At 43.3% G+C, this 22158-nt stretch overlaps 1 protein-coding gene and 1 long non-coding RNA gene across 2 annotated transcripts in view; both read right to left on the minus strand.

The window, feature by feature from the left end:
• The window catches only part of LOC119025996 (inactive dipeptidyl peptidase 10-like), a 244104-nt gene that overhangs the window by 101956 nt on the left and 119990 nt on the right, over nucleotides 1–22158 (minus strand). The window lies entirely within an intron of this gene.
• Nucleotides 17913–18620, minus strand: LOC119025998. The gene is made up of 3 exons (XR_005076985.1): nucleotides 18408–18620; nucleotides 18134–18326; nucleotides 17913–18052 (listed from the first exon to the last, which is right to left on the minus strand). It is a non-coding gene; the product is annotated as an uncharacterized LOC119025998 (long non-coding RNA).

Here is a 22158-nt window from a genome sequence, read left to right on the forward strand (position 1 = left end):
GAGTAGCCCTCAGTCCCAGTGTGTTTAACTCAGTGTTTTCTCAGTGTTCATCTGCATTTTCATACCTGTTTCTCTGTCCTGCTTTGCTCCTCATGTTTTACCTGTGTTCCTTATGCCTTCTGGTTTGTACTGGTTTGTTAAGGTCTTGTTGTCAGACTTTTGCTTTCAAGGATTCAGCTTTTCATCGTAAAAGCTCGGGTTATGTTTTCCAACCTGTCTGCCTGACTTGTCTGTGGGTCCTTTTTTGTCTAACTGTGACAGAAATTTAGCACAAAATGTCCAGAAAACTACACATAATGAACAGAATGTAAAGAAAGGAAAGTTCTGATGTTTTGTCAAAGACGTCTTTGTATTTTGTTGCTGAAGTTAGCATGCTAACCACAGCTAGCCACAACCCATCGTGTCTCGTAATACCTGCGGTGTTTTACAAGCTCTGTTGGCTTTAAGGGAACTAAATAAACAAAATCAACTCACAAAGTGTGACGGGAAACATTTTATCGCACCTCACAAAACTGAAAAACAAAACTGAATCTCTGTTGAGCCACAGCAAAGTGTGTACTGGGCAGCAGCTAGCAGCTACTCTGCTGCTGAATATTTGTTGGGTGTGATCTTCGACAGGTGGCCGTTTCCTACACGTTGCACCTTTAACAGTCATGTCTGGGTAAAAAAAAAAAAGTGCCGTTGGACGCTTACTGCCTTTTACTATTACCGCTCCACCCGACATCACAAATGAAGGAAGTTTGTGTCAGTGATGGTGTCTTATGAATAAAAGAGAACCTGTAACCATCCGCAGTCGCTGCGCTGTGAGGTGGGATCTTTGCTTTTTTTCTTCCCAGGCAGTAAAGACAGCAGCGTAAGTGTGTGGGTGAGCAGCACAAAGATGTGCTCAGAGGATGGTTCTGCACCCACAGGTGTGATGAATTCAGTAAAACGCTTGGAATCTAAATGTGTCGATTACAGGTTCAAGGCAAATAATACATCATTCCTCTTCTGCTTTACCCTGTTTATAGTAGCGTGTGTAGGTGAGGAGGTGTTGTGTTCTCCTACAAACCAACGTCAAGGAGCGCGTCAGGGAAGATGTGGTGTAAGTAGAAGACTGGGAACATGCTAGTCTGTCTGTTTGAAACAATAGGCCTCAGATTTCAGACGGAGGCAGACAAGAGAGGCTTTTCATCTCCAGCCTGCAACCATCAATTCTGGGCAAAAATCAAAACAATGTCTGCAGGAAGCTAATTGAGCTAACAGCTAGCTCCATGGGCTTTTAATGCTTCTAGCTGGCACACTGTGATGAAATGGAGGTTCTGAATATTGCCCTGATGTGTGCTGAGAGTTTAACCCTGATACGACTTGTCCCGGGCAAATCATCGACCTCATCACCAGCTGATAAAGACTTGATAAAACTAACATTGTTCTTGTGTTGCACTGCAGAACCTCCAAACATCAGTCCAAGCATATCCAGGTATAGAGAAATATAAAAACAAACTGTTTTTTTATGCTAACTTGAAATACTCAGGTAGCTCAGGATGTTAGCCTGAACTTTGATAGCATCCAGGACCAAGTTGCGATTTTTCCAAAGTAACGTGTAACTTATGTAGTTAATTAAAAATATGCTAATTATTCTTAAATGAACATTAACTCTGTAGATGAGCTAGTTAGCCAGTCATGCTAATATTTGCCTACATCGTTTTTGTGTTGATTCGCCACAACTTAAAACTAAAATCACAAAGTCTAAAAACTATATTTTGGCACAGGGCCCATCTATGCAAAATGAGCTGATAATGCAGGAGCTGCATTAATAGAGAGTGTGCTTCAGTGGAACTAATCCCCGAACAAATCTGCAATCAATCATATCACCAAAAACCAACTGGCACCAACCCAGCCTTGGATTCCCTTTTTTTTCTGCCCCTGGCACTCTCAGGCCCAGTAACTCAACCTTGATGTCGATAATCTTTTAAAAACATGAAACTGGGCATTTGCTCTTCAGAAAAAAAGCAGCTCCACTTCACTTTCCACCACACAGTGACAACACAGAGTAAATCCCCTGTCAAATATTTCAAGGAACTGGGAGAAATGCCAGCGAAAGACCTTCATATAGGCAGCGAGGGCAGACTAAACATCTCTCTAGCCCAAAACACTGACGCTCAAATATTGACATGTTGTCTCTGACCTGCTCTTCCTTCAGAATGTCAAAGACGTGAAATTATTGTCAAGTAAACACACGGCGTAACAAATGTACAAACAGAACGCAGTGGTCATCCCTGAAGGTCAGCAGAAGTGTGGGCTCTGACAAAGAATTTAAGAAAATAAAAAGTCAGCTTCAGTCGTTGGTGTCGGGTGTGTTAAGTGCATTAACAGCGCTCGCATTAGCATAAACTCCTCTTAACCTTTGGCTGCGTGCACCACTTTCTGAGAGACTAATGGCGTTGGCCCATTCGGAGGAGCGTGTGATACGTGCGCCGGATCTGCCTGGGTGATGAATTTATCTGATAACCTTTGTGGATTGTTTCATCTAAAGGTAAAGGTTGTATCCACATTGGTTAGCCTTCGTACGCGGCTTCAAAATTGCGGGTTCTATCTACGTATCTATACGCGAGGTGGTATGACTGCCAACTCCCCGAGTGCACAGCCACTGATTCCTTCACAGATGCCACTTGTTGGTTGGCAGCATGTACTAATTCTGTTACATTATGAGCAACGTTCACACTTTACAAATGCTGAAAGGTCAGTTCACACGGTTGCCTTGTTGTCGTATCCTTTTGCTAATGAGTTCTTGTGAGCATCATTCGCTAATTCCCAAGAGAGGTCTGATGCTTTAACAGTGCTCGCTGTGGCTTTTTATGAATTTGTTGCTTATGTGGCTCTTAATTATTATTTAATAGACCCAGCAGAAAGTGATTTGTTAATAAAGCTATTTCAGATATTCAAATGAACTGACTGTGAGCTGCCTCATGAAACACAGCACGTTAGCGTCGTTTACTCCCACATTCATGTTCGTTAGCTGCGAGACAGAAACGTTCAGTTCACGTTCAGTATGTTCGATGACGTGCTGCTTCGGAGCGTTCATTCACAACACTGGTTATGAGTAACTCAACAGCTCAGTACGCCTTGAAAACTTGAATAATCCAGCGTGAGGTCGAGGTGACACCTGAAATTGTTAAATTGTGATACGTATGAATTTTAGATGAAAACATGAAAAACTGAAATTGTCAACTCAATGTGATGTTACGTCTTTATATCGTGACGCAGAGACCTCAGCATGCTAACCAGCTAGCCGCGTCTAAAGCTCCTGTGCTAGCCACATGATCCCCAACATCCAAACTCCCAGTACGAAACCGCTAGCTGCACGGCTAACTGAGCTAACTTTGCGGTAACGCTACAGTATGCTGACCTCCTGTTTGTTCTGAGTTGGACATGTGGTCCAGTCTTACATATTGCACCTTAAGACAGAAAGTTACATGTTAAGAAACAACAAGAAGGACTGAGCCTCCACATATCTTCTGATATCACTTTAATGTAACTTATTTCTAGCGTTAATATAAATTGACTAATATGAAATGCACTGAACTTACAGATTACATCTTTACAGCTATTTTTGGTGTCGTCCCTCACAATCTTTCTTGCTATCAAGTAACCAAGACGTTCACATATTTTGGACTTCAGCTTCTTGGATGAAAAGATATAAATCTAAACTTCCTGACACTTCTTGAGGAAATCTGATCACAGGAGGCGACACGGCCCAGTTTCACACAACATGGCAATTGGTGAAAAATGTATTTATATAAGATGGATGTATCCAAGATTTTAATACAGGCTAATACGCAAGTGCCCCACTTATTATTCTCAGTTTATTTGTTTTCGAATAGTTTTTTCCTGTTGTTGCCTACTTACACAGTAATTACAGTGCAGCACAGTGTCATTATTAAAAACGTACAAACAGTGTAATCTATTTTTAACTAACTCTGAAGTGATGCCCAAACCTTCAACATCTCAACCTTCGTAAAGCAAAAGGAACTTTTTTAAAAAAGCATAAAATAAGAAAATAAGCTCGACCTAAAAAAAAGAAAAAAAAAAACCTAAAACGTGTCAGTTTTCTTTTCACAGCTGGAGATGTGAAACAAGCCGGAACCAGCTGTATTTCAGGTGATTTCATGACTGATGACCTGCAGCACATTCACAGCTGGATTCACATGAACGTATACGACACAGTTACAGTTACAGTGATTGCAGCAGGATTGCTGCAGCGTGTGACTCTGATTTGTCTTCACTTCACATCAAGCGCTCTGCGTTTTTTTTTTTTTCTTTTTTTTTCGCGACGTGCGCTTTCGTTCCCCGGCGTGCTGGAGGTCGGCCGAGGTCCCTCTGACTGAACAAACGCTGTCCGTGCACGCCGCCGCGAGAATGTGGCGTGAAATTAAAGCAGGCCGGCTGGAGATCAAAGACAGCGCTTTAACAGATACAGAACATGTGGAGTTCTGCTTCAGTGCGTCTGGTGTCTCTTCCCTTTCTTTTTTAAATACATTTTACAAGAAAAGATCCTTGTTGGCACGTTGTTTTAATAGTAGGTTAACATCATAATCCGGTAATGAAGAGTCACAGTCACCTCTGCGTGATGTAGTGAGCTGCGCGAGTGTGTCGTTGACGGGGTGGAATACTTTAAACTGCTGTGCACAGTGTTGGAGAGCCAGGGACTGTAAAAAGCCTGAGAAAGGGGAAGACGGGGTGAGGCAGGTAGACCTCGGGGAGGTGTTCTGCTGAGGTGTCCGCTCTTGATAAAGTATTTATGACCCAGGGGCAATTTAGCGCAGACGTTCAGGAACTCCACGGCACCTGGCCACTGATGAAAGTTTCATGACCGAACTCTGCCGTGTGCCGCTGTGGGCCGAGCCGGAGCAGCTCCACATTCAGCACATTACACCGTTATACAGCGACCGACTGGGAGTTATAACACCGACCTGCACGCCTGATAAATAGCAATGCCAGACTCTTTTTCTTTTTTCTTCATTGGTATTCTGTATGTACACTGCGAGTCATTCTGCTTTGCTGTGAAGTCGCAAACACTGAAGCCAATTTGTCTGATTAGACCGTCTCTCTTGTCTCTTGAAAGCTTGAACCCGTGATGCTGATTGAAGCGTCTGAGTTCTGACCAGAGCCCGAACAAAAAAATCATTTGGCCGATATTATCACAGACATATTGTTATATATGTTTTGGAAACCTTTATCCATGTTTGTATCTTTAATTTAAACTCGGGAGTATGTGTTATGTTATTGGGAGTATTCGAGTTTCTATGGTGTCTGAATGGATGTTCGACTGTATTGTATCTGAAAACATTCAGTGAGGAGCCGTCACATTTCATGACCTCCTCCATAATGGTTTTTTTGTAGCTATACAACCGAGCAGAGCAAACAAAGACACGTAAATGTAAAGTTTACATAAATGACCATGAGAGATGTGTTTTCAGGTTTGTTAGTGTTGGCGGAGATTATTTCTTTTATATATGTCTCACCCTTTAGAAAAAAAAAAGTTTTTAGAAAGTGCTTTGACAAACAAGCAAAAGCAGGAAACTCAGGATCACGATATTACAGAATAAACCGTCAATAACAAGGAAGTCTAGTCTGTTTGTTGAAACATATATAAAAACAGAAAACGGTCAATATGAGACATTACAAGTAAAATGAAAAAAAGTGATGAGAGAAAGAGAAAGAATAAATAACTATAAAGTGAGAAAAAGTGCAAGTTGGGAGGCAGTCAGGTGGTTATATCTTACATGAGTAAGTTACATAATAACTTACACAACTTGTGTTACATGGCACGAGTTAATAACTTGTTATGGGACTGAATGTAGTTGTTTCAACTTCAAATGTGACCTTTTCCAAACCTAAGCAAGTATTTGTGATGCCTAAACCTCGACCGTAAACCGTCTGTCAGTAAGCTTTATTTTGAAAGTCTTACAGGATGTTTTGATCTTCACGAGCAGCATGATGCTGGAGGTAAAGCGTCACAGTTGGAAGCTTAAGACCAAGATGTAGTATAAGAAGTTTCTCATTATGTGTATCAGCTGATATATCACAAAATCAGAGTATTTCACTTCCTGGGTATCACACCGAGTGACTCTACAAGCAGACTGAAGCCGTTGTTACTGGTGAACCTGGACGCTGTTGATGGAGAGGAGTGTTTTTATTTCCTCTCTCTGAGCTGATTTACTTCTTTGATCGCAGATGATTGCAGGAAAGGCCCAGAGATTTGAAAAGCTCCCTCGCGTCGACAATTATTAACGAAAATAAATCAAGCTCGGTCTGTTTACGATAAAACGGCTTTTGAAATGTTGAGAGCCACTGAAAGCTTTGTAGCCTCAAAAAAATAAATGACTGTGTGATGCATTAATCAGCCGTCCATTGATTCATATATCACTTGGTCTGTTTGGCGTGAGAAGACGGAGACGGAGGGCTGTTTTGAAGTCTGTCCATAAAGCAGAGAATCTTTTTCTTTTTTTTCTTTTTTTTTACAGTCACTATTTGCATATCAGCACCAATTTGAGGATCCCGGTGCCATGAATACTGACATCAAAATGGTCGATTTGCTCCGCAATTTGGGTCTTTCAAACGATCTGCCCGGGGTGCTTCAACATCAGAAGCACCACATGACCCGCAGAAGCCTCTTTCATCACCATACAGAGGGAGCTAAGTGAGCTAATTTTGCAGAATATTGTGAAATACTGCTTAATGGGGGAAAAAACAGCACATTTAACCTTCACAAAAGAAAAATGCATGTCAGGGTTATTTTAGCTCGGTGTTCCTCGGAGTCAAAACAAACAGCGAAGTGGATGAGCCCAACATTATACAACACATAATAACTTTAATATCTTTGATTGTCTAATATGTGTTCTCGCCTGTGACTGTGTATCAAAGTAATAGCTGTAATTATTTAATTAGATGGGATAAACGCAGAGTGTGGCCTGATTGAGGGCCAAACGCCGCCATAATGAGCCTCGCGGAGCTCAGATCTCTACAAGGAAACTCTGAACGCTCCATCCAGCAACTCATTTCATTCATTAATTCAATTTTATGCAGCAGGGTTCAGATTACACAGCGCCCGGGCACCCTGCTGGTGACATTGCGACGTCATTCAGTTTCTGCAGCCGGTGTAATTCATGTATTTGCCGGTGTGTTATCCCACTGTGCGTGTTGATATCATCGGGGGGGGCGTGTCAGACGAGCTGAATGAAATCCTAATGAGGGTGTCGCCCCGAGTGAGAGGAAGGCGACGCCGGCGGCAGACTCCCAGATGCAGTTCAATCAGACTCCCGCTGAGACGCACACGTTTCTCTTCAGGTTACACACAAGCAAAGTTTCACCACTCGACTCCAGATACAAGTTAGAAGACTGTTTGTATAGAGACGTGTGTGGAGCGCTTTAGATTACATGTGTACCGCGTAATTCATCACTATGTACAGTGTAAGTCTATGTACTGATGATGTGATGCTGCTCCAACAACAAACCATCTCGCCACGTTAATAACTATATAAATTAATCGATATATGATGTATTAAAATCACATATGTATGCACATCTTAAACATCAGCGCTTGTCTTCACAGCTCTCTCTCTCCCTTTAGTAGCTATCGACGTCCACGTCAGCTGGACAACAATGAATGATCACAGTATTGATTTGCAGCCAAGAAACGTGAAGCACACTTCACTTACGGCAAAACCCACAAACCAGCACAGAACTGACGAACACCAATTAAAGCCCGGAAGTTCTGAACACACACACACACACACAAACGAAAGGTATTGTGGAACAGTAACGTAATATAAAACTGTTGTTGGAGGAAAATAAGGTCCCAGAACACTGTTTGAAGGTAGGAAGGTGGCAGGGTCCGCCACATACAAACAAACTAAAACAGTATGGAACTATTCGTTTGTTTTTTTTATTCAGTCACAGAAACAGAGAGAGTTTCTTTATTTAGGCAGAAACACTCTCATTAACATTTCTTCCCCCAAAACTACAGAGTGCTCCTTTAAAAAAAAAGTCACGTTTGCTTTTGAATTGTATGTGTTAATGTGCATTTTATGGTTATTCAGATCATTTTTGTAAATTTATGGATATTTAGTGCATTTCAAAAGCACCGTGAGAATCAGTAATGTTAAATTAAAGTGTATTTTACAGCGTGTGTTTGTGTCTGGCTGCTCTCTGCATGTCTTTTCATATTTTCTTGTTATCTTGCTGTGTTTAAAATGTTTTCTGGACGTCTCTTTAATTCTTGAGAAAGAGCGTTGATTGTTGAGTCTTCTTCCCTCGGTCATCAAACACTTTTAATTGAAGACCTGGGAGTGAAACCCAACAGCAAAAGTTCATCCTTCACCTTTAAACGGTGAATTTAAGAGCAGCAGCTGAAGAATCCTGCACAGTTTTCCTTTAATATTATTCCCTCACTGGCATTTTGAGACTGAATAAAGACCCAAACACCTGCGAACATCTTTAACATTGAAATGTTCAACACTTGAAATCATGTTGGTGAGCAAATGAAGTGTTCGATTCGACCGTAGTTACATCTCACGTAGCTACAGAATCATCCACCATCAGTGTAAGTGCCACTTTTAGGTGCAGGAGGTTTTATGACGAACACAATCAAGCAGAGAACATCCAGCTCCGCCCGAGTGTCCTCATCTGAAACACTGAACTCCTGAACAGCTAACCGGAGCGCGGCTGCTGGAAAGTGAAAATAATTTCCCACAGGGATCAATAAAGCCCAGCATTTCACAGTTCATTATAACAATATGCTCTTTGCAGCACCAGATCCTCTCAGTTCAGCAGAGTGTTCGCTGTAGAGGAGGAGGAAGAAGACTCACCTCATCTTGGATTTTTAACCGGAAAATGAGCTCGTTAAAGCCTCGAGCAGGTTTATGTGTTTGTTAGAACGGCCTGATGAGTCTCAGCAGACACACAGCGGAGATGTTGCACAAATTCATCCTACTTGTCGGACAAAATGCAAGTTTTTTCCAATGAAAAGAGCAAAAAAACAATTAATCCTGTCGATAAATATCTCTGATGCTCTCTCTACTTCTCTGGGCCACTGAGCTCCACTGTTGTCCAACAACTCGTAAAACACATCGCAGAGCCACACTGGGTGACACGTGTAATTAAATCATTTATTTTGATTCAATTACACAGTATCGACTCCAGCACTTGAAAATAGTTCCAAACAAATGCACTGTGTTCTCCAGTTCGAGTAACATTTGCCAAAAACAACAGCAGTCAGCTGTTTTTAGGAAGCGACTGGCTGCTAATTCAGTTGACGTGTCGGGAAATGAGTCAGCAGTCGGTTAACGGAGGCTGAATATTGATCAGCTGATTAGTTATCCTGGCTCCAGTGGAGCCTTTTTGCTCTATTGAAGACTCATGCTCAATCATCTAACTGGAAAATAGGTTTCAGTGTGCAGTGTGTGATATTAAGTCTTGAAGTTAACATGTGGCGTTCCTCAAGGCTCACTGTCAGGCCCACTACTGGTGTGAAGATGTGTGTAATATTTCTAAAAACATTCAAAATTATTTCAGTGTACTGTTTTTATTTCACTGCTGTTTGAGGAAATAACAGAGCCTGAAAGGTCCAATTTGTAACAAAGGTCGATATTGAGTCTCATTCCAAACCCGTCAGGTCGGCTGCCAATTGGACCTTTTAGGAACTTTTAAAAAATAAAGCATATTTGAACTACTTTTAAAAGATTTAGGTCTCTGATGATCAGAACTGTCTGGATTGTGTCGATGTGAGTTACCAAGTTTTGGAGATGTCGACTGCAAAGACGTCCGCCTCGAGATAATCCACAAACGTGGTTGTGAGCAGTTTTGTTAACTACTGACTTTCCGTACAAACATACAAAAGGAGACTGAGCCGAGGAGGATGACACTCACATTTGCATCCTGTCCTGTCACGAGCATGAGCCTCTCGTCCGTGAGTAGATGTGTGTTTCCTGCTCTGGTGATATAGTGTCGTTAGGTAGAAAGAAAACATTTTTTTTTGTACCGAGTGTCGTGAAGTGTCATTAATTCCAGAGGTGACCGACATCTCCACAGCTGATACCTCCAAAACTCAAAACTGCCTTTAACTACTGTACGTATTGCTCTCAGGGTGACACCGTGAACCATGAAACTCTAATTTCCCCAACAGATGTTGTGTTATATCCTCTTGAGAAATTAACTTAACCATCTGAATGCACAGGCCAGTAATGACACACGAAACAAGCGCTCCTCACAAACGCTGCTCTGCTGCTCCACTCTCTGCCCTCTCTCCGGCACTGATCTCGACCTTTTTCCACTAAAAACAAACCCACTTTGGAAAATAAGCACAAAACGCTCAGACATGCCTCTGCCCAACGCATAATGAAGATAAATTATGCATGTGTGCGGCCAGAGGAGACACAAAGCATTATTCAAAATCAATACAGCCTCTGGGTCTCTGCACGGTGAGGTGGCTGACGGGAAGCTCCGGCCCTCCCTCTCTGATCAAAGGCCGGGCTGAAGCGCTCAGCCTTTTCTCGCCTCTCAAAAGCTTGTTTCTGCATTCTGTGCAACATGGATCAACAGAGGCAGGCAGAGTTTGGCTGCACAGTAAAGGGCTCTGAAAGCCCCTCTGGCATTCTCTGACATTGGGTGCAGCTTTTCATCCCCGCCACAGAAACGCTAAGGCAGCGTGCGCGGTGTAAAGTCATCCTAATCATCAACACGAGTTATGCAAAAACACGAGGATGTTTCATTATATGCATCCTGACAGGTTCCACGGTGATTAAGGCGAAACCTGAATCACTTTAATGTCGCACAGTGTGAAAAATAATTCCTGTCGCGCGGGGATCGTTTTCCTGCTGTAAGGTGATTTGATCTTTTTTTTCTACAGGAAGAATGTAGAAGTTCCCCCCATTCTTGACTTACAAACTGTCTGCGGAATAAAAGATATAAACAGAATATGTACTCGGGGATATCTCAGAGGCAACTGTGACGAACTGAGCTGCAGTGTCAGGATGAACAAAAACACCGGCAGGCAGAGGACGGATTTACATTTACTGTAATGAACAACATGGACTGGAAAAACAAATTCCCACTTATTTTTTTTTTTTTTTTTTAGGTTTTTATGCATCCGAAGGTCACAAACTTGTAAGGCTTTTTCACGTAACAGCCACATAAAGAAGTCTGCGAGGGCTCTCAGCTTTCCCACTGTGAAATTAAAGCGATTGATGGCTCCCTCGGGGACCTTTAAAGTCAGGCGCAGACTGTCCGTCGGGAGCACCAGGAGAGGCTGATTGGCTCGGAGTGTCGGGCTAGTGTTGGAAATGCAAAATGAAATGAGTGAATAAACTCACAAGGGACAGAACTGAAGACCATCAGCCCCCCGGCTGCTTTTGACCTGGTCCAGAGGGAGTCGTCGCAGCTCTGTTTACTCCGATGGACTTTTCTTTTTTTAAAGGAATGTCGAGTCGAGGAGCCTCTCAATAGTTCCCAGAAGTTAGGTGCAAATACCAGCAGCACAGTGATGTAAATCAGTCAATCAATAAATCATGTATTAACTACGGAGCTCCAAACACCGTGCGTCTATCTCTCTCTATTCATGCATTTAAATTGCCCACTTAGAACTTCCTGGAACTATCTGACATCTCTGAGAGTCACGTGATGATCGGCATTTTGATCTTGTGTTGTCGTGACTCTCTCTATTCACAGCTATGATCTGGTCGTATGATTGTGAGACGCAAACATGTCACCGAGCAGAACATGCACAGTGCAGGAGAGAGGAAATCCCTGATGGAAAGTGAAGGTTGAAGAAATGTACAAGCACGACTGCCTTCGTTGCTGAGCTGATGCTATTTTTTCTTTCACATATAATATTCTATAATGAACGACCTCCAGTGACCGGAGCTTCATGGTTATTAGCACGAGTCGAGTCGGAGCTCTGTGGACATGCAGGATGCAGAACAAACGAGTTGGACGGGTGCATGCGTGGTGTAGCGGAGCTGAACATCTCAGCCTCTCTGGTTCCTTCAGTTCTTGAGGTTGTGTGTTTGCCTCTCTGGCTGTAAAACAGTGAGATTGCAGCTCCCGGTTCTGTTCATCAGGCCGTTAATCAGACTGATGGACTGCAGCTGTGCCTGACGCCTGGATGAGCATCATGTGAAGCTCCACGTATAGCTTCCACCGCCTTTGATACGGAGTATAATCACAAGATCAGTCACTGGTTATCTGGGCAACAACATCCGATCACAGTCTTTGCATTTATATTTATATCTTTTCTCTCAAAGGCTGCCTGCGTCGTGATCAGACCTCGTGAATGTTTTGTAGTCAGAGCTGCTGTGTGGACTCTGCTGATTCGTCTTTGGCTGTGAACGGGTTCATCCATTGTTTTGTCTTTTGTTTTTTTGCCAGGCAGGTTGAGAGAAGACAGAGTTAGGTGACCTTTTAGCTTCTGTCAGCCAAATCCCTCTCTCAGCTGTACAGGTTGCATGTCCACCTGGGTGAGAGACAATCATAACGCAACCTGATTGCAATCAAGATAATATATAAAATCCTAAGATGAGGATTTATGACACTTCCATCCTGGAGAGAGTTCTTCCATCTTTCTCTCACTTTTAGTTGAAGCCCAAAAAACTGGTTTCCCTGTTTTTCTCTCGTGGTCGCCTCCATCGAGATCAACAGGTTAACAGCTTTGCAAATCCACACAGTTGTTCAGTCATTATTCTAATTATGTGAGTAATTATCATCTACTTTCGTATAATAATACACCATTTAATACCATTTGTGGAAAAAAAAAAACCCATCCTACACAGGAAAGTTTTCAAATAAGGTCGATATGAAGTCCTTCACAAACGTGCACACATACAGAATTCAAGACTGAGTCTCTACAGCAACACGTCTGGTCTCTCACAACCACGATCCTTCACACACAATCCTCTGAGGACCGAGAAGTTTGAGCTCACAGAAGTGTGCATGTTCCTCTCAGACATGGAGGGAATTAGAGTAGCTAACTTTTTCCACCAGGGGATTTTGGAGAGAGAGAGAGAGAGAGACAGAGAGAGAGAGAGAGAGAGAGAGAGAGAGAGAGAGGGAGACCCGTGTTGCTAAAGACAGCTGACTTTCAGCTACCTTAAGCTAGCTCAAATCTTCACTTGCAACTGCCTTGGGATCAATGATAGCCCAGATAGAAAATCACCAGTGGCCCTTAAGTGGGCCAGTGTCTGCAGCAGCAGCAGGAGGAGCTGAACGCCAGACCCTCATCGAGTTTATCAGTCCACCCAGCGACGTGAAATCCAGTATGAGCTTATTTGTTCAAGGTCGTGTTTTCAGTGGCTGCTAATTCAGATGACATTTCAGGAATGAGTCGCTCTCGGAGGAAAAATAAACTGCAGTAGAAAATTATTATATACAGTGGGGGGTTAAAAATATAAGAGACGATAGTGTGGCATTAAATAGGTCACACACTCTTAATTATTAATAAGCTACCTGGAAAGTAGTTAACAAAATGCTCAGATAAGTAATTATTTATGTTTCCATGTGGAGCTCCTCAGGGCTCAGTGTTTGGACCATTATTGATCATCAAGGAATCCACAAAATAACAGAGTTTTTAGACTCCAAAAGAAAAAAACAAAAAGAAAAGAAAAGAAAAAGTTGATGTTCAAGAAACAAGTGAGGATATAAAAAAATTACAAAACATTTAAATGTTGAATTTATTGAACAGTTGATTCGATGAACTTAAAATTAGTTTAAATAGACAATATCTGTGCCTGCTAACTGAATAAATGCTCCTAAAAAGATGATTGATCGAGTACGTTTGATTCATTATGTTGTAACATCGACATCAGGTGAAACTCAACAGTTGTTGAACAGCTCTGGCGTTAGATGAGAGGTGTGCTGAATTAGTTTTCTGGCTGCATGCTCACACAAAGTGGATAATCACTTGCAGGATGAATTATATCGCAGAAAAAAAAAAAACCCACCGACCGTAACACAATATTACAGGGGAATAGCTTCCACTCCACAACTCTTATTAAAGTCTTGGCCATTAGTCAATTCCACCGAGCAAAGAGAATTTGCAACACGGAACAACTGTCTGCCTGTCACGCTGCAGATATCGCCGATCGCTTTCTGAGCAGAGAGAAACAAAAGAGAGCAGGTTGATGCAGCCGGGAGGAGCTGGGATCATGTTTCTACAGTTTACAGTCTGGTGACCCGAGAGCTGCAGCACACAGGTTCAGTTTTCTTCCTCCGGGATCAGAAAAGTTATCAACATACATTAGTTTATCATCCAGTCGGATCAAATAATCAAAGGCTCTCCTCAGTGTCCTCGGCCCCAAAACACCAGGTTAAATCTACCCATCAGATCACTTCTTCTTCAAGGTTCAGGTTTTTTTTTTTATAATAAAGGATTCAAATATTTTTAATGAGAATATATATAATTAAACAAAGCTGACCGTGAGACGTTCACTGCCCACGGCATCTTTTTAACCACCTCAGCCTGACCAGCCGACCGCCCGGGGGAGGAGACCGGAGCGATCCAGGATGGGAGTCATGATAATCCATCCTGGATTTCAAGGCTGCTCCTGGCTAATGCCTGGTCGCAGGGAAATTAAATAAAAATGAAATGAACAACAGGGGACTTATGCTGGCCAAGAAACTGGAAAATCAGAGACTGTTGTGCCAACGTCTTTACACAGACCTGTCGACGCCAGCGCTGTGTTCACTGGCTCCATCGCTGCCTTCAGAGAATCTTCCATTCAGGGAGTAAAGCAGCAAAAACGTGGAAGTGAAACTGATGTCGCAGAGTTTTATTGTGAATGTTTTTTATGTTTTATGAAGCCTCGACCTGGCTGTGATGAATCAGGCTGGGTTAGGGTTGATTGTCTTGTTTAGAAACACTTTGCTTCTGTAAGTGATGAGTATTTTTGTAAGTAAAAGAGTATTTTCCCACCCTGACATTTGTCTGGTGTTTCTTTGTGATGCAGTTAAACAGGCGGCGTTTGGTTTTCTAGTCTGCTGCATTGTTTTGGTATTTTACTGTACTGTTCTGTACATGCTGCCGCTGTCATTCCTCTTGCGTGTCTCTTTTGTTATTTGCAAAAAAGAACAAAATTGCTTTCACAGCAGGAGAGCGATTTGTAGTATGAAATCAACATTGCACACGACTGCATTCAGACATTTATGTCAAAACAAAAGAACACCGAATCTGAAATGCAGCAGATGACAGGATTAAGAGGAGGAACTGAGGGGAATCACTTTACAGCTTTTTAGTGGTTTGACAGGACGAGGGGAGAAGAAAGGGACGAGGGGAGAAGAGAGAAGAGTCGGAACAACAGTGATGAGCAGGCGAGAGAGAGAAAGACTGAACGCTACTGAGCCAAATCTCCCTCAGCGCTGTGTGGGAGGAGAACAGCATCGCTGATGTGGAGAAAATAACCCGTCCTGATGGATAGCCATTCAGTTGACTGCAGGCCAGAGCCGCAGTCTCTCTGAGAGTCAGGATTGTTAGCCACATGTTAGATGCTATCACCTCTCCCCCACAGAGGTCCATCTGGATGCACAGGCGAGTGTGGAAAAAGAGGTGCTGAAGGATCGTAATATTGATCCTCTTGCCTTCACAATCAGGTCGTCCTCGGTCGAGAGCGATGAGGGCCGGCGTCGGAGGAACGGATGCGCTTAAGAGTCCAAACACTTTGGCACACGTTTGAAATTCTAACAGCTGACGTGTTTCACAGCGTCGCCGTGAAAATGAGAAATAAACGGTGACTAATGGCGGAGCTCAAACTCTCATTTAACAGTTTAATCCAGGCCAGTGAATCACTCATCCACTCTTTACATCTACAGTCGAATTGTGTGATTGGCATGCTCTAGCTGCTCGCTGATTTGATGGCAGCCTGGATAAGGGATTTTTAAATCACCACGATACTGTAGATGGGTCCTAATTACAGTAGCAAAGTGCCTGTTGGCATTCAGTCTACAAAACTGGCAGGTTTGAGCAATCAGACCGCCTGATGCCATCAAGTCCCAGATTGCAGCTTGACAGGAAACAACTTCAAATCACAAAAAATCCAATTCATGAGGAAGGCTGAATGTTCCTCGTATGTTTTACCTCCGAGATTCAGCAGTGTAAGTGTTTTTATCGTCATTGGACTGCCGACAAGAGAACATCTCACTGATTTCCAGACTATCGACGGGAGAAAGGAGAGAAAAGTGGGGATTGTAATTGTTGTTCAGCCTCCAGCAGGAATCATTTACATTGTGTTTGTTTGGCTGAAATGCTGCGCTGAAGAAGCTGAAGGCAGAATCATGTGCTGAAGCAAGAGTCGGTGCAGGAGGATCGTTTGTGTGATGCTGGTAAAACAGGTACACATAAGAAAAAAATAGGAAGTATGAAGCTTCAAGCATCAGCTGGTTAGCTTAGCTTAGCATCAAGACTGAAAGCAGCAGTGTATTTCAATGGTTTTCTAATAAATATTAGCTTTACAGGAAAGTTTATAGCAAGTTTAAACGTATTATTTGGCCATCAGGTGCACAACGTTACCGTAATGATTCAAGCTAGAGACTGGTGGTGAACACAGAGGAGCATTTAGCGGCTAAAGAGCCAGATGTTTCCCACAGTAGCTGGTGGAGACCAAAATCAGAGCTAAAAGACAGTGAATCTTGGATTCACATCCACCATTTGACCAGAAACTCGAAATGAAAGATAATGTTGATCTGTGACTGCTGCTGTCATAACTTTGGGACGGTGGTGATGTAAGCGTGACACCACTGGGTATTTTTAAGGAGTCCTCTGGATAATTTCCAGCCGGGCAAGTGAAACAGGTATCTGAAGGCAAAACATTATCTCTTCCTAACTCCAACCAAGTGTTTTTGGTTCGGATGTCCTCTAAACTTGGATGGCACGAACGGTCTCGCCTCAGAACAGACCGCATTAACGTTGCTGTTGGAAACACTTCTCGAAGAAAAAAGAAAAAAAAAATGATCCAGCGAAAGGGGCTTTTGAAATGTATAGTTGAATCTCATTAATAAGACACTTCAGCTGATAGGGCTGCAGGAGAGCGGTCAGCTGTACAACATCCAATTAACAGCTGGACGCAGGAGATGACATCACCTTTAGCCTCTGGGAGAAGACTTCAGGCGAGCAGCCTGACAGATCAGAGGAACGAGCTGAGGAGAAGTTTTAATAGGACTGCGGTGTACGCTGCTCGCTGTCCGCTCCACTTACTCTGCAGCGCTTATTAAATACCCATTTGGATTATTGACATGCTACGACCGGTTTTCAGCTTTATCTGAGGGGGAACATTATGTCGTTACTCTTCTCCCACTGCGCTCATGTCACAGGTCACGGAGAAGATGATGTAATTCTTGTGCTGCAGAGGACATGAAGGCAGATAGTGACCACAGCGCCTCCTCGGTAATAGTCCTCTTCACCAGCACTGCCTTTCAGAAACCTCTCCAGCTCTCCCCTCCCCGTCTATTTTCATCAGCGTCCATCCTCTGATCCACTCCAGCCGTTCGTCCTGGCACTCAGCAGCATCTCAAACCTCTTAGAACAAAGAATGTCATCTTTCTGAGCCTCGACAAAACCGCTCACCTGGTTTCTTTCTCACCCACTCTTTTATTCCCATCCTGTCGATTACTATCTGCCACAACCATCTCCTCCTCAGCAACCGTGCAAACACTTCCCTGGTGATCCATCACGGCTATCCACCATCTCCCGCCACCATCTTCCTCCTCGCCAAAACCACCTCTTGCCTTCTACTGTACCTGCGCCGCTATCGTAATGAAATCTAAATTACAGGCTGTGTCCGGGGTGCTCATCCATCCAGGTTAGAGCTGCCTGCCTCGCCGTTGCAAACCCTAACGTGCCATTCTGAGAACTCTCTACAGCAGGAAAAGAGCTATTTGGCTGCTTGACATTTAATAAATACATTGGAGGCTGCGAGAGAAAAGGATTGGAGGGGAGGGGTTCAGCCTGGGATGTCTTGGAGGAGAGCCACATCAACCATTCCTCATTCACGGCGGGGAGACTGATGGCTGCCGACACTGTGGAGAAAAACTGCAAGATGTGTGTGCGTGTGTGCTGCGATCAAGTTAGCTTGCAATAGCACAGATTGTGTGATCCGCTCCCTGACCTCACCTGTACCTGACTCACTGTTTACAGGAAAAACTCAGTAGGTGATACCCGGAGGAGCGGGGGGAGCTGGATGTGCAACAGTGTTGTTTTTGATCAGAGACAAAGAACGGGTGTGTATCAGACGGCTGTGGAGACATAACGCTCGCCGCAGGAGATGAAGTGGTGGTGCAGCCTTTAAAACAGCAGCTGCCAACACCTGTGTGACACACAGAAGGTAACAGTCAAGACAAGAAAAGACACTCTGATCGTGTTACGATTCTCCGTCGCTCTAACTCACCTACGCCCACGCCACACATGCTTCATCCATGGTTATGTTCCACTGTGGAAGTATGAGAAGCTGGCACATTGTTGGTTCTGGTGTTTTAACAGGATTTCTTGCAGCACTTTCTCAATCCCAACACGTCAACCATACAGCAGCCTTGTCAGCGGTCCGGCGCCTCCGAGTTTGACCCTGTAGTTTCCCCTCTAATGTCACTTCTTTAACCTCCCCCCTCGAATGCATTAGCAGAGAGACTGAGGGACGTCTATCGGTGTGGTCGGATGGGACGTACGCTGGACAACGAACCAAAAGAAATATTAACCTTCAATGTGTGAACTGTTTGTCAGGAAGCCTGTTTCAAAAAGGCTAACCAGACATTTCAGATGTATAATTGCAAACTTTACTGATGCTAGATAGGGAGGTAAAGTCAGTAAAACATTTAACTGAACATTAAAACTGAGATCAGGACGACAATTTTGGCACAGAATGGTCACCCAAGTGGAAAAATGTGGATGTTTATCTACTCTTACTTAGCAGCCGTGGCTAAAAGCTAATTAGCTGAACTTCCTTGAGCATCGATCCTAAAACCTGTTCAATTAGCAGCCGGTGTTGTTAGAATTACCAACCTGCTAGCTCAGAACTGGATCTGCTTTAACCTGCTGAAACACGGTGTGCAGGACTTCTCAGACTTTTACACAAGCTGAATTATTGCTGTTATTGTGTCTGGTGATCTGTGAACACTTTCAACCCTGTAAAGAAAGAAAAGGAACAGTAGTAGAGAAAAGACTGGCAGAGAACCGAGAACAACAAGTCGGAGAGGACAAATGTCATCAAAGCAATTTAAAGTTTTACAGTTTTCCTTTCGCATAGTTTGTTGTTTTAATCAATCATTTAGAGAGTAGTCCAGACGTGTTGTACAGTCACTATGTAAAGGAACACTTGATTAAATGAAGACTAGTACTCACTATTATTATTATTATTCACTTCAGTTTTCATGCAGCCCTGCTGAATAAAATGACTCATGGTGGACTCGTTTTTTCTTTCATTCGAAGCCGAGGCACCGAGCGTTTCCGTCAGCATCTTTGTTTGTCTGGAAGCTGATGGATCTCAGCGGTGAACTGATTTTTTTTTTTTTTTTTTTACTTTTTTTTGACTGTCAGGGTTCATGATAATGCTGTTTTGTTAGCTGCTTGTAGAGCTTAGACAGGACAGTGGGCACACTTGTTTGAGCTGCTGCCTGATGCACGGACTGTCAGAGCTGCTGCCGCTGCCTCAGTCAACCTCTGAAACATCCAACCGTCGCCTCGCTGCAGCCGCTGCCTCCGCGTCCTCATCTCAAACTGACACGAGACGAGTCGCAGCGACCGCATCTCCTCTTCTACTGCAGCGACGTTTGTAGTGACGATCAATGTTTTCTACCGTGTGTTTGTGTGTGTTTACAGGCACGCTTGTGTAGGGTGTTGGGATATAGTATGAGTCGGATTAGAGGAGGATTAATGGGAGTGTTTGATACCCGATGACTCATCTCTGTTGCACATTATACTGCTTAACCTTCATCTAACAGAGGTCAACGGGACGAGGCTCGGTCGAACGGCGCTGAAGAAGTACTGCGATATTGAAGCTGCCGTGGAGCGTGTTCCTCCTCTGGTGCATTAAATACACTGAAGGTGGTGCGTTGTTCTTCTTGTGCAAATCACCCAGAGACACCGTTAGTTAGTTTATAGTATTAGCTTTGACTGTGTTAGCTTAATAAAGCCCGACTGCTGCAGTGACACGTCACACAGGACGATGCCTCTAACACTGGAAGCACATGAACACGGAGCACTTATTACTGATACATTATGTGTTGAGTGCTGCACCAGAGTCCTTTTAAATTATCCTTCATATTGGATTATAGGAATGTAAAGGCCAACATGTTTTTATCCTCCATCACCGAGTTTCTCTTCCTTTTCTTTCACCGTGGAGTCGTTGAATGAAGGACAGCGGTTCTGTGCCGAGCGGAGGAGGGACAGCGCTCCTTTCCCGGGGCGCTGACACCAGAAAATAGGAAAATGGCAGGTTCTGTCCACCTGTCCTGAGCGCTGAGCCGACACTGAATGTAGGTTTTATATAGAAAATAATAGGGATCTGTTTTCTGATGCACGTCACACAGCAGCAGTCCGTCTCGGATCTGGCCAGTACAAATAACTTTCACTTCTTTCAAACTGCGTTGAGCCTGTATGTCAGAAACTCTATGTGCAGCTGACACCTTCTCATTAACTTTTTGTCATCGTAGCAAAATAAATACGCAACAGTCACTTAAAAACATACATTACATTACCATAAGTATGTTTGTAAAATAACTTGCTAACTTCTGGTTTCACTCTGGAAATGGACACGAGTCCACTGGGTGAAAGTCATGTTTGTTTGGCCAAACTTTCAGAGCGACAGTAGTTATTTTTTGGGGCTTAGAGATATTTTATTTTTCATACCACATCAACTCACATTCACAGTATATGTTTAGTATTTGGACACACAAAGATGGAAGGATTGGCGCATCACCTGCATGTGAAATTGGACCTGGCACAAAGCTTGGAAGTCTAAAGTCGTGTTATTTGCACAGCATTAACTCATTTCCACATTAGCTGAACACCTGGAGAAGCACCGACTGTGTTCTGGCACCAAATGTGGCTGCCTGTCTTTAGCCAAGTTTCACAGATATTGTTGAAATCAGCCAGTTCAGGCTGAGAATGATTTTCATTTGAGAGGCACGCAGACTAAGTCAGATTCCTTTTATTCACGACTTTCATTTGGTCTACTCAGTTAACTTTCCTTGCTCTACAGTATCCGCCTGGCTGTTAGCAGAAAATGACCAGATCTCTATCTCTATATCTATCTACCACCTGTATGAACAACGGTGTTGTATTTCACAGCCATTAATGATGCTGGAGGTCAGCTGTGTTGTTTTAGTTATGGTGTGCATGGTGAAGAAAGAACAACAGGTGGAGAAGGCGGTGATATAAGAGAAAATACAAAAAGTAAAAGGTCAAATTGTGCATATTAGAGGTGACGAGATCTTTGATTGGTCGCAGTGCTGCTGGACTGTAACGAACCAGATGTGACCGACCTGCCACTGGTTTGGAAGAGTTTCAGACAACAAGGATTAAAACGAGGATTCTACCAAAGTGCAACATTCAGTTTCCCATTTCTTGCCCAAAAAAAAAAAAAAAATCATTGTCCTGTCATATTTCAAATTCAAATTTAAAAAACAGTTCAAGATTTTGCACTCTCGATAGCGTACGCATCTTCTGCCTCTGTTGAAAACAGCACATTTCACTGAACGTTTGAACATTTAACTGAATCTTTTAACAAAAAGCCTCAACGATGTTTGATTAACTAGAAAACCTGACTGAAACAAGATTTTTGTCAGTTTCTTTTCATTTCCTCTGCAGCCGCCAGAGAACTATTTGTCTGTGACGAGGCTGAGAGAATTATTGAGGACCGGAGAGGACAAAAGCATCTCAATGATGTCATTTGATCAGGGCCAATCTCTTCGAAGGCAGAATACAAATCCTGATAAAGGTGCCCTTGCCCTGAAAAAGCACAGCGTGGCTTTGCTATCTCGGGAGACTGACGCTCTTGACATTTAAACCAATGAGTCTATATCACGAAAAGACAAACAAGGGCACGAATAAACTCTGCTATGCACGTTCCCTCACCCACTGACCCCACACACACTGTACATGCAGCGTGTGATTATTGCAGAGTCGTCAGCAGCAGCAGCAGCGTG

This window comes from Acanthopagrus latus, chromosome 9, assembly GCF_904848185.1.
Source record: "Acanthopagrus latus isolate v.2019 chromosome 9, fAcaLat1.1, whole genome shotgun sequence".
Classification (NCBI taxonomy): domain Eukaryota; kingdom Metazoa; phylum Chordata; class Actinopteri; order Spariformes; family Sparidae; genus Acanthopagrus; species Acanthopagrus latus.